At 34.7% G+C, this 10787-nt stretch overlaps 1 protein-coding gene across 2 annotated transcripts in view; it reads left to right on the top strand.

Moving 5' to 3' along the window:
• man1a2 (mannosidase, alpha, class 1A, member 2) overlaps positions 1–10787 on the top strand; it is a 182954-nt gene that overhangs the window by 50291 nt on the left and 121876 nt on the right.

Consider the following 10787-nt stretch of genomic DNA (forward strand, 5'->3'; position numbering starts at 1 on the left):
GGATTATTGTAGGATTAGAATTTGTTTTAAATATGCAATAATTTTTTGTTATTTGACTATATTTTTTGAATTGTAAAATTATAAAAGGGCACTAAATTCTTTCCACATTTTGTTAAGAAAATTTGTGAAAAATAATAATTGCTATTATTATTATTATTATTATTATTATTATTATTAATAGCAAATTGTGAGTTGACCAGTTTCTTTGCTTTCTCAGAGTGAGCAACTGACTGGTAATTACTTTTCTTTGAAAGAACACACACTCATTTCTGTCTGTAAAAAAATTATCAAATCTGGACCAAAGTGTCCGGATGAATATTGTTCAACAGCATTCTACCAGTGCTGTATTTTACAGGCTGGCAGCTGTGATTGTGTATGATTACTAAAGAGCTGTTATGGTTTATCACAACTCAGATAATATGGTAGGTGTTGTGTGTGTATATGTTTTGCCTTGTACAGTCAGTGCTCAAGACTTATTTCACTCATCACAGGATAGTTCACAAAGAAAGGAAAATGTGTTGTTAATTCGCTCACCCTCAGGCTATCCAAGATGTTGGTGAGAAACAGCCTCACACTCTTCAGAATTTTTTGAAGCTGTGCTATGTGGTTGATTTTTGTCATCTTGTCTTGTTGCGTCTGGTGCGAACAAATTGCTTCTTGGAGTGTTTAGTCGTGTATGTGGATGTGATTTGTTTCTACTAAACATTGCTGCTAGCTTTGTGACACATGCAAATGCTAATATACCAAATACTAGCTTTTCATCCTTGCATGTACTAACAAATTAGCCTGATGCTAACACCCTGGCTCCATTGTTCACTTACGGGACAGACTAAACATACTGAAATCTACACAGACCAATAGTCTTAACTGTTGATTGTTGTATTTTAACAACACAACAGATTTACCTTCTAAACTATTGTATTTATTTTTCAACGTTTTGCTATCAAATTAGCACAAAGCTAACTTTGTTTTAGGGATGCACGATATACAGTATCAGTGGCCTTATAGTTATCGGCTGATAAATGCTATTTTTAATGTTGTCGTTATTGGTCCGATGTCAAAATAAGGTCGATGTCCTAAAGCAGATAGATTACGTAATTATACAGAACTGCCTGGCTGCCTCGCGCATGCGTGGGTCGAACTTGTTCAGACTCGTCCAGTCCACTAGAGCTTTCCTCACATTGTTTATTTCTTCAATGTCCGTCCTTTCTTTGTTGTGTTTTGGTTGAAATCACCCCAGGAAATATATTACATTATGAATTAATTATGTAAACATAAAAGCAGCGATGCACACATGCTAAACAACTCGCTAGGGGTTTTTCTAAAGTAATACTATCTGTATTTAGCTTTTTGCTTTTACGGTGGCTCTGAACTGTCAAAACACCTCTCAAAACGCTTTTTCAGACTTTACGTATTTGTACTTATGTATATTACTGTAACACATTTTATTCAAGAACATTTGAGCTGCTTTCAGTTCTTAGTTCATTTTATTCAAAATATATTTATTTTACTTGTTTGTTAATTAAGTCCCATTTTGAATTTAACCAATTGTGTTTATACATCAGTCAAGTTGCATGTTAGTTTGCTATGTGACAAAAGATACAATTTATTTTTGGCATGCTAATTTATGTCAACATGAATATAAATCTCTATAATCACCTTGCAATTTTGAAATTATAGGTTTTTAGCTTTTGAGTAGGCTATTCTAAGATCAGTTCATACTTTTATGAAGTATTTAAAATAAAATTAGTTGTTTACGGTTTAAAAATATAACATTTTGAAATATTTAGATTTATCGGCTATAGTTATAAGTTCTCGATATTGGCCAAAAAAATCCATATCAGTACATCTCTAATTATTATAGATATGTTTGATAGAGTGTCATTGTTTTGGTTTAAATAGGCTCAGGACAAATATTACGTGTGTAAACAATAACACACATGCTAAACAACTCATTGGGTTTCTCTAAAGTAAGACTATCTGTATTTAGCTTTCAGCTTGTATGAAGGCTCTGAACTGTCAAAACACCTCTCAAAATGCTTTTTTGGACATTACATACTGTATTTGTACATATGTACATTACTTTAACACCATTTATTCAACAACATTTGAGCTGTTTTCAGTTCTTAGTTTTTTATTTTCATTTTATTTGAAATATTTATTTGACTTGTTTATTAATTAAATCCTATTTTGTTATTTAACATATTATTTTATGTAACAGTCAAGTTGCATGTTAATTTGCTATGCGAAGACTTTTGGATTGCTGAATTATGTAAAATCATGAATATAGGCAGTGTTTCCTGTAGCATTTTTCCAGATGTGGCGTCAGGCCTTTTTTTACTCCGATCTACCAACTACCTGTGGCATTATTTCAATAGTATTACGATTCGAGATCGCGTTTATGCAATAGCCTACAGCATGCAAATCTCTTCGCTTGCGCGCCGATTTCCTCTGCTCGTGCACAAAACTTCTGCATGCGCCCTCAAATATACATTGCTCAAGCACAGATCTTGCACGCTCTCAAATAAACACTGCTGAAGTGCGATTTAGTGCGTTTATGTAACAAGTATGTCTCCAACATTTATTATATAGGAATTTTGTGAATGTCTTTAATAGACCTACAGAGTGACATTAATGCATCCTGAAGTAAAGTGAAATGGCTCTACGTCATGTTTGCTGGCATCACGCACCTGTCAGTCAGTAAGTCAGCTAGTCAGCCAGTCAGCACGTTACCTTAAAGAGTTAAACAAACAGCGCACAGCACCACTACGGTTACAGAAAAGTTCGCTCTGTTATAATTCACTTACCTTTTAATACGTTTTGGTGCGATTATCACCCACTATAAAAAAAAAAAAAACGCAACAATGTTTTGAATAAGAAGCTGTATTGTAGCTGCGGAGGGATCAATTTTGGCATGGTGCCCCATCATGGAAGAATGAATGTTGCGGAAACCATGATATACGTCTATATAATCACCTTGTAATTTACACATTTTTGCCTTTTTTTTTGTTTGAGTAAGCTATTTAATCATAAGATAAGATCAAACTTTTATGAATAAAATCTTTTTTTTTAAATAAAATCAGTTGTTTACTGTATCAAAATATAACATTTTGAAATATTTATATTTTATCAGCTAATATAACGGTTATTCAAATATTAAGAGTTATCAATATTGGCCAAAAAAAAAAAACGATATTGGTGCATCCCTACTTTGTTTAGCTGATGAAAGGACTGGAGCTGACAGGAAACAAGGCTCCCACAATGCCTCGCTCTCTCTTTTCCACAAGGAGCACACCTCTCTTGCTTCGTGTGATTAAACAGAAGTGCTGAATTCATCTTTCTTGTTTGGATTAGCTGCTGTGTTTCCTGTGCTCAGAGGAGATAGATAAGAACGGAGAGAAGCTAGTTGTATATATTGTTAATGGTGTCTGTCAGAGTTTGCTGTTTGCTTTTGCATGTGAAGTAAGTGTGTGTATTAAAGGTTTTATATGATAAAACTCATACTGTTGCATGACTTTTTTACTCTGCATAGAAACAGCAGACTTTCATTTAGCTTGCACACAATATTTTTTTTGACACATAACAAAGCAAGCACATATACAAGAGAGTAGTTGGTTGTTTTATTCAGTTGTATTATTTATTTTTTGCTTCAATCCTTATAAAGTCTAGATGAATCCAAATTTAGATTTATTACTCATTGTTTAGATGTTTTTTAGGAACAGAAGTATTTAAACTAGTTATCCATGTCTGGCTCTTTTTGTTGTTGTTGTTTTTAACAATTTATTTTCTTTATTTGTTAATAAATACAACAATGCTTTCTAAAGTAAAAGTCTGTTTATTTTACACTTTGAGTTATATAAAAACGTTTTCATGATTTTGTTTTTGAAATATGGACCACCTTGCTCTTTTAAGATATAAGCACTAGCCTTTCAATAAATCAACCACTCAACCAAAATTTCAGACTTATTCCAGTAATATTAAAAATCGTTTTCCATTTCATTTTACTTAAACTGGGATGACTTCCAAATGTATCATTACCAGTAAACTGAATCCATTATTAATGCCATTTTCTTCTGTTGCTAACTGTTGTTTAAATTATTTATAAACTTTTTTAAACCAGTAACAGAGTTGATAATAACAGAGTTGATGTTTTCCACCATTCTGTGCTTTAGCTCGACGGCCACAGCCATATCGCCCTTTGGCTCACTGAAGCTAAGCAGGGCTGGTCAATACCTGGATGGGAGAGCATGTGGGAAAACTAGGTTGCTGTCGGAAGTGGTGCTAGTGAGGCCTGTGGTCTGTGTGAGTTCTAATGCCCTAGTGAAGTGGAGGGGACACTATATTGTCAGTGAGCGCCGTCTTTTAAATGAGGTCTTAAACGGAGGCCCTGACTCTCTATGGTCATTAAAAATCTCATGGCTCTTCTTGTAAAGAGTAGGGGTGTTATCTCGATGTCCTGGCCAAATTCCCTTCATCGGCCCTTACCGATCATGGCGTCCTAATCCACTGAATTGGCTGTATCACTGTCTGTCTTCTCCACCTGTAGCTGGTGTGTGGTGAGTGCATTTGTGGCATTGTCCTGTGGCTGCTGTCACATCATCGATTAGGCTTGGGCGGTATCCAAATTTTGATACCATCAGTCCTCCTCCCTATTTTACCCCGGTATCTGGTATTAAAAAATTATGACGTAAGGCTCAGACAGCTTCACCAAACCGTTGGCTTGTGCCTAAACTATTCAGAAACTGAATACCTTATGCGACCTTAGGTTTGTGGTAACCGGTTTATCTTGTTTGCATTAGAAATCTGCGTAGGACGCTCTTTCATATCCTCACACACACACACACACGCGCACACACACAAACAAACAAACACACACAAGCACACACAAACACATCAGAGTATGTGAGGGGAGCGGAGCGGGACTATTACTAAGAGCGCAGAGGGCCTATCTGAAGATTCCTCTCCACTCGCTCTAGAATGACCTTTGATGGTTGTTATGCCAACTTCAGTTTAAGATCTGAAAGTTAGCAAAGATTCGTTGTGGAGTCGAAAACGGAATCTATATATCTATATCGGCGCGGATCAGCTAAAATGTCAAAGCAGCTTCATAATAATCATCCGCCCGCCCGCACATAAAAATTTATCTGATATAGCCTTTATATCCGCACCTGATTGTCACTTTAATATTTCAAATATTTTGTTTTAAGCATAATGATAGATCTGCGTGAATCATTTTTATTAACAGCAGTCAGCTAATCTATCCTTACGAATGCAAGAACTTAAAGTGCTTGTCTGGCTTTTACTTGACCGGCCTTTCGCACACACATGATGTTTCATATGTCAGGTACCGGTCTTGCGGCTTTCATATAAAGTGCTTTACAGCTGTTGCATAGCCTATTACATACCCAGCACTTGATTCAACCTCGTTAACCTTTGATAAAACGCTCCCAAATGGCACTTTTCTTTCCTTCCTTTTGTTTTTAATTCTCCCTTTTTAAGTTTCTCTTGGATCGGTTTCGCCTCCAGTTCTGCTTTAACAAATGAGTTTAAAAAATAACAAGGCAAAAATAATTAACAATTAAACTCATCCACTCGCAATTAATCATATTTGAGTTTAAAACGGCTACATTCTCACCTGAAAAACTCCTAAAACTTTATTTTGTAACACAGTAAAGGAGTTTTTTTTAAAAACATGCTTTTTTTTTCCTCCACCATTAGCGTTTGCTGGTTTAGCTGCAATGCATTCTGGGATACCTGAGCTTTGCAAGTTTGCACAAGTCACCTCTCGATGCATTCTAAAGCGGCAGAGCAACTACACATCCGGGATTTTTATCTGTATTGGAACAGTACTTTGGCGACGGTTGATGACGTTTCACGAGGACACAAGAACGCAAGTACAGACAAGAGCGCATATTGAAAAACAGCCAGTGAAATTTGAGATTTTGAGATTTTTGTTCTTTAAAACTATTTTGTTTTTGAAAAATAACAAAAGGTTTATCTTTTTGGGCTGTATCCAAAACCGCATACTTCCATACTATATAGTACGCTAAAATCAGTATATGAGCCGAGTAAAATGTCCGAATTCATATAATTCAAAAATCAGTATGTGAGAAGTACCCAGATGGCTTACTACTTCTGGCGAGATTCTGAAGTGCGCATCCCATGCATGCTGCGCTATCCAATAATGCCCCACGAGAGAATTCATGAACGTGAGTGAAGCGACTCAACTGACGTGGGTAGGTCACGTTACCATGACAAAATGGGGGATGTAGTACGTCCGAATTCCATTCATACTGCTCACATTCTTACAGTATAGAATTTACTGTTTTCTAACGGCCGAGTAGTACATTTAAATTCAAATTCAGTATCTACTGAGCATGACACATGAGTTCAGGAAGTAACACTTAACAAATATTCCACTCACGTCTGCTATGTGAATACCTGCAGAAAACTTACTCATGTACTGTTTTTGCATGATGTGGGAAGGAATCCGCTATTCTTTCACTCTGACTCTTTCATTGTCTCTCACTTTCTTCTTTTGTACGCATTTGAGTTTTCACAGAGTGCTTGTTTTGTTCAATCTGGATTTGAAATGGATTTATCGTCCCGGTGCAGTGCTTTTTATTATCTTTTCATAAACTCTTCTCCAGAAGTCTCATTTTGAAAATTCTCCGAATGTAATTACTTCTAATACTCCCTCTACATTAACTAAGAGATAAGCTTACAGTCATATTGATTCGTCTAAGGGGCCCTCAACACAAGCTCCTCAGTTCCTTCCTCCACAGCACTCAGCCATAACAGGGGATTATGGACTGTTTTAGAGCGAGAGTCTTCTGAACATATGAGTGTTTTTGCTCAGTTCTTTTGCCAGCTCTGATGGGGGATCTGCAAAGGCTTGAAGTAAGCAATAAGGTATATTATGTCAATCACTAGCAGAGCTGACAATCTCACATTAGACCTTTTGTGATGGACGGCGTGAATTTTTATGCATGACTAAATGGATTTTAGCATGTAGGATTAACGTTTGTTGTAGTGCTGGGCGATATGGCCAAATAATTTCAGATAACATTTTTCATACAAGTGAATCACTATCGGGATAAATGAAGGAAATGTGGATTTGACTAGTTTGTTGGATGGATAAACAGTCCATGTAACACAAAAAGACTGCATAGTATAGTTCCACTTTGAAGCATAAACATTGCATTGAACATTAATCGAGCATGTTTTGTTGTTTTACAAATGTAAGTTATATTGCGATTAATTGTTGTAACTGTTTTGTCGTCCAGATTTACATCAAAAGCATTTGGTTTCTTGTAGGGCTTGGCAATTTGGCATCTAAAAAAAATCCCTGATTTGTTTTTTTGTTTTGTTTTTTACACAAAAATAGATTTACGATTTAAATGCTTAGAGTTGAAGGTTATTAACCGATATAACCTTATCATAATTAGAATTATATGATATAAAAATTCTCAAGAAAAAAAAGTTGTTAATTAAAGATCAAATTTGACAAGCTCTGTTTATAATTGAATACAAAACTTTTAATAATAATAATAATAGTAATAGTAACAATAATTTAAACTACACCATTTTATACAATTGCACTGAAAGTAAACTACAGTGAAAGTAAACACATAATAATTATTAAAAAGGAGACCTTTTTCAAGATGATTTTATTTTTTTTTCAAAGAACATGCATTCAGAGGTTTATTCATTTTTATATTAGGTTATATCCGTTCATATAATTTATTCACATTAAGCTAGTGGGTTGCATTTTATTGCTTTTATTTGCGTCTGGCCACTGCATTTGGTAGAGTAGTCTAGTGCACTGAGCCGAGTTTGTCAGAGTTGATATTTACAGTAACTAGTACTGTGCATCATTGTGGCTAGCTCACGTAATTTATCTGGAAACAGCATCGTTGGATTCCAACATTAGATCGGTAACAGTTATAGATATATACAGTGTATACTGTATCTCTGGGTAACAGTTTCTTTTATGTTCACATTTTCTCCATTAATTGTCTCATCTATTAGCTTCTTCTCATTGGGAAAAATACAAGTTGTGGCCTATAGTTACAAATTTGTCACAAAGTGTCTTGCGGTGAATGCGTGACTGAGAGCCCTGATTTATGCCTTTTTTTGGCGGGCATGTTTGTGCGTTCGTGTTTTTCCATTTCATTTCAAACAGCGCAACATTTCTCAGAGTTCTCCTCTGCTCACTGCATGTTGTTTGTGTTTCTTTGGCAATGTGGGGGGAACTACAGGAGCCCAGACGGGAGTGTCATGTGTTAGGGTGAACACATCAATTTGTTTGAACAAAAAATGGTTAACTTCACACTCGAGGTAATCGATTTATCGGCCACCCCTAGTTTCTAGTAGAGGTTAACCGATATATCGGCCATCGATTTTGGTCGAATTTAGATACATTTTAAATCACCTATAAGTATACTGCCAGTAATATGAATAAGGCTGATATGAAGAAAATTAGCTGCACTTCCTTTGAATAATCTAATGTTTTTCTCAGATCATATAAAACAATAAATAAAATATATTATGTCAAGGAACGAGAGAAAACAGACTACAAGTGATATTAGTAATATTTTGCATAGCAACAACATTGGCTTTATTTGTTAAGTTTAAATAAAAAAATGTGTCCTGTTATATGTCAAATTAAAGTTACTCTTGGTAAAATAAATATTGAATAGCAAAAATCACCTTCAAACTGTCATATTGTATTTTTATTTAATTTTTTCTCAAATTGTCTCACTTAAAATGTTGCAAAGTTAAACTGATCCAAACCATGTTCAATAAAATGTTTTTAAGAAATGTCAGAACTAGCCATTACTGTATAATGCTGTATGTAATTAACCATTATCAGTATCTGATTCAGCTAAAAGCTTTTTATTTTTGTTTATTTATTTTTTTTATATTATATCGGCCAAAACATTTTTTATCGGTGCATGCCTTTTTTTCTCTTTAATTTTCTTCAAAACATTTTTTGGTTCTTATAAGTCATACTGATTTAAATTGAAACTAAGGTAAATTAACAAATGACAACTTTAAGTGCTTTCTAAAGATTGATCAACATAAACGGAACTAGAGTCTTAATTTTAAGTGTTTATTTTATGAGTGCTTTGGCAGTGCTTGTGAAGGAGGTTGGGTCATTTATGTGAACTGAACTTGAACTCTTATTACGTACCGTGTAATACGTCAAAGCTTGTCTACCAGCCGCCAGGCCAATTATCTGACTCGTGTCGTATTTGTGGCATGTTGCTGTGAAAATGTGGAGCTCAGTGCTGCTCTATTACTGTTAGTATTGTTGGCAGTGTGAGCACTTACCCTGCAGGGTGCTGCGACCTGAAGATCATTAGAGGGCAAGTTCATGCCCGTCCATATGCCCAGAAGCTCTGATGGGGAGAAAGTGAGACTTTACAAAGCAGCGAAGGTCACTGATGGAATAATTGTGCCTGTGTTTAAAAATGCAAGTTACATCATCAAATATAGTGAAACAAAACACAATACACAGAATGTATGTTTTGTATGACATTGCGATATTTCATTTTTTCTGCAAATCTGTAAGTTTTTTTTTTCTTATATATATTGTAATAGGAACACAATTTTTCCAGATTACTTGAATTGAAAATCATAATTTTAAACTGAATGAGATGATTGTTTTGGTAAACAAGGTGAAGAAAATGAAAAAAGACCAGGGCTGCACAATATTGGAAAAATCTAATATTGCCATATTTAATTTTTCTGCAGTAAATATTGCAATGCTTTTCTTACTTTGCTTTGTCTAGTTTCTAGTGAAAATATCAAGAAATTCTCAGATTAAGTAAAAACATTTTGTTTTTACCTTCAGAAGAAATAAGTGAACATTAATTTTTTCCCTTAAAACAAGCTAAATTATCTGCCAATGGGGTATGTAAAATGTTGTTTTCTCTTTTAAATTTGTATATTTGAACTACAAACAAAACAAACATTTAAGTAAAACTTTTTTTTTTTGCATAAATTGTATAAATTGTTTAAATAATTATATAAAATTAATCTTTGTTACATCTCCAAACATTATAAATTGAGAATTTCAAGTGTTTAAGAAAGTTGTACACAGTCACAGGTCTATGCATGCATATGATAAATCTATTATGAATAAACTTAGCAGTCACTGTGTAAAAATCATGTGTTCTGTAGCTCCTGGTCAACAATAATTTAGTTTCAGCATTGCATATTTAGTGATGTGGCTTTTTTCGGATGCACACAATGTGTTATTGAACAATATATTGTGCAGCCCTTCACTATATATATTCCTTGTCGTTTAAATAAACACACAATAGATCATTGTTAAAGCTATTAGCATAAACTTAAAATTTCAAAATAAAAATTTTAAAACATAAAAATTGCAATGTTAATGTTGAAACAATATATTGATATAGGCTATTGTGCAGTCCTAGACATGAAATAATATGTAATGTAATGTGCATTTATATAGAGTATTTATTGTGCACGTCCATACACACAAAACGCTTCACAGTCATGAGGGAGTCTCTTCACATTTCCACCAGTGTGCAACATTTACTTGGATTTTGCTACGGCAGCCACAGGACAACGGTGCCACTGCGCTCACCACACACCAGCTATAGGTGGAGTGTAGAGACAGTGATCAAACCAATTCGGTAGATGGGGATTATTGGGAGGCCGTTATGGTTAAGGGCTGAGAAGGAATTTGGCCTAGACATCGGGGTTACACTCCTACTTTTTATGAGAAGTGCAATGGGATTTTTAATGACCAC

Source organism: Danio rerio, chromosome 9 (genome assembly GCF_052040795.2).
Source record: "Danio rerio strain M-AB ecotype USA chromosome 9, GRCz13ab, whole genome shotgun sequence".
NCBI classification, from domain to species: domain Eukaryota; kingdom Metazoa; phylum Chordata; class Actinopteri; order Cypriniformes; family Danionidae; genus Danio; species Danio rerio.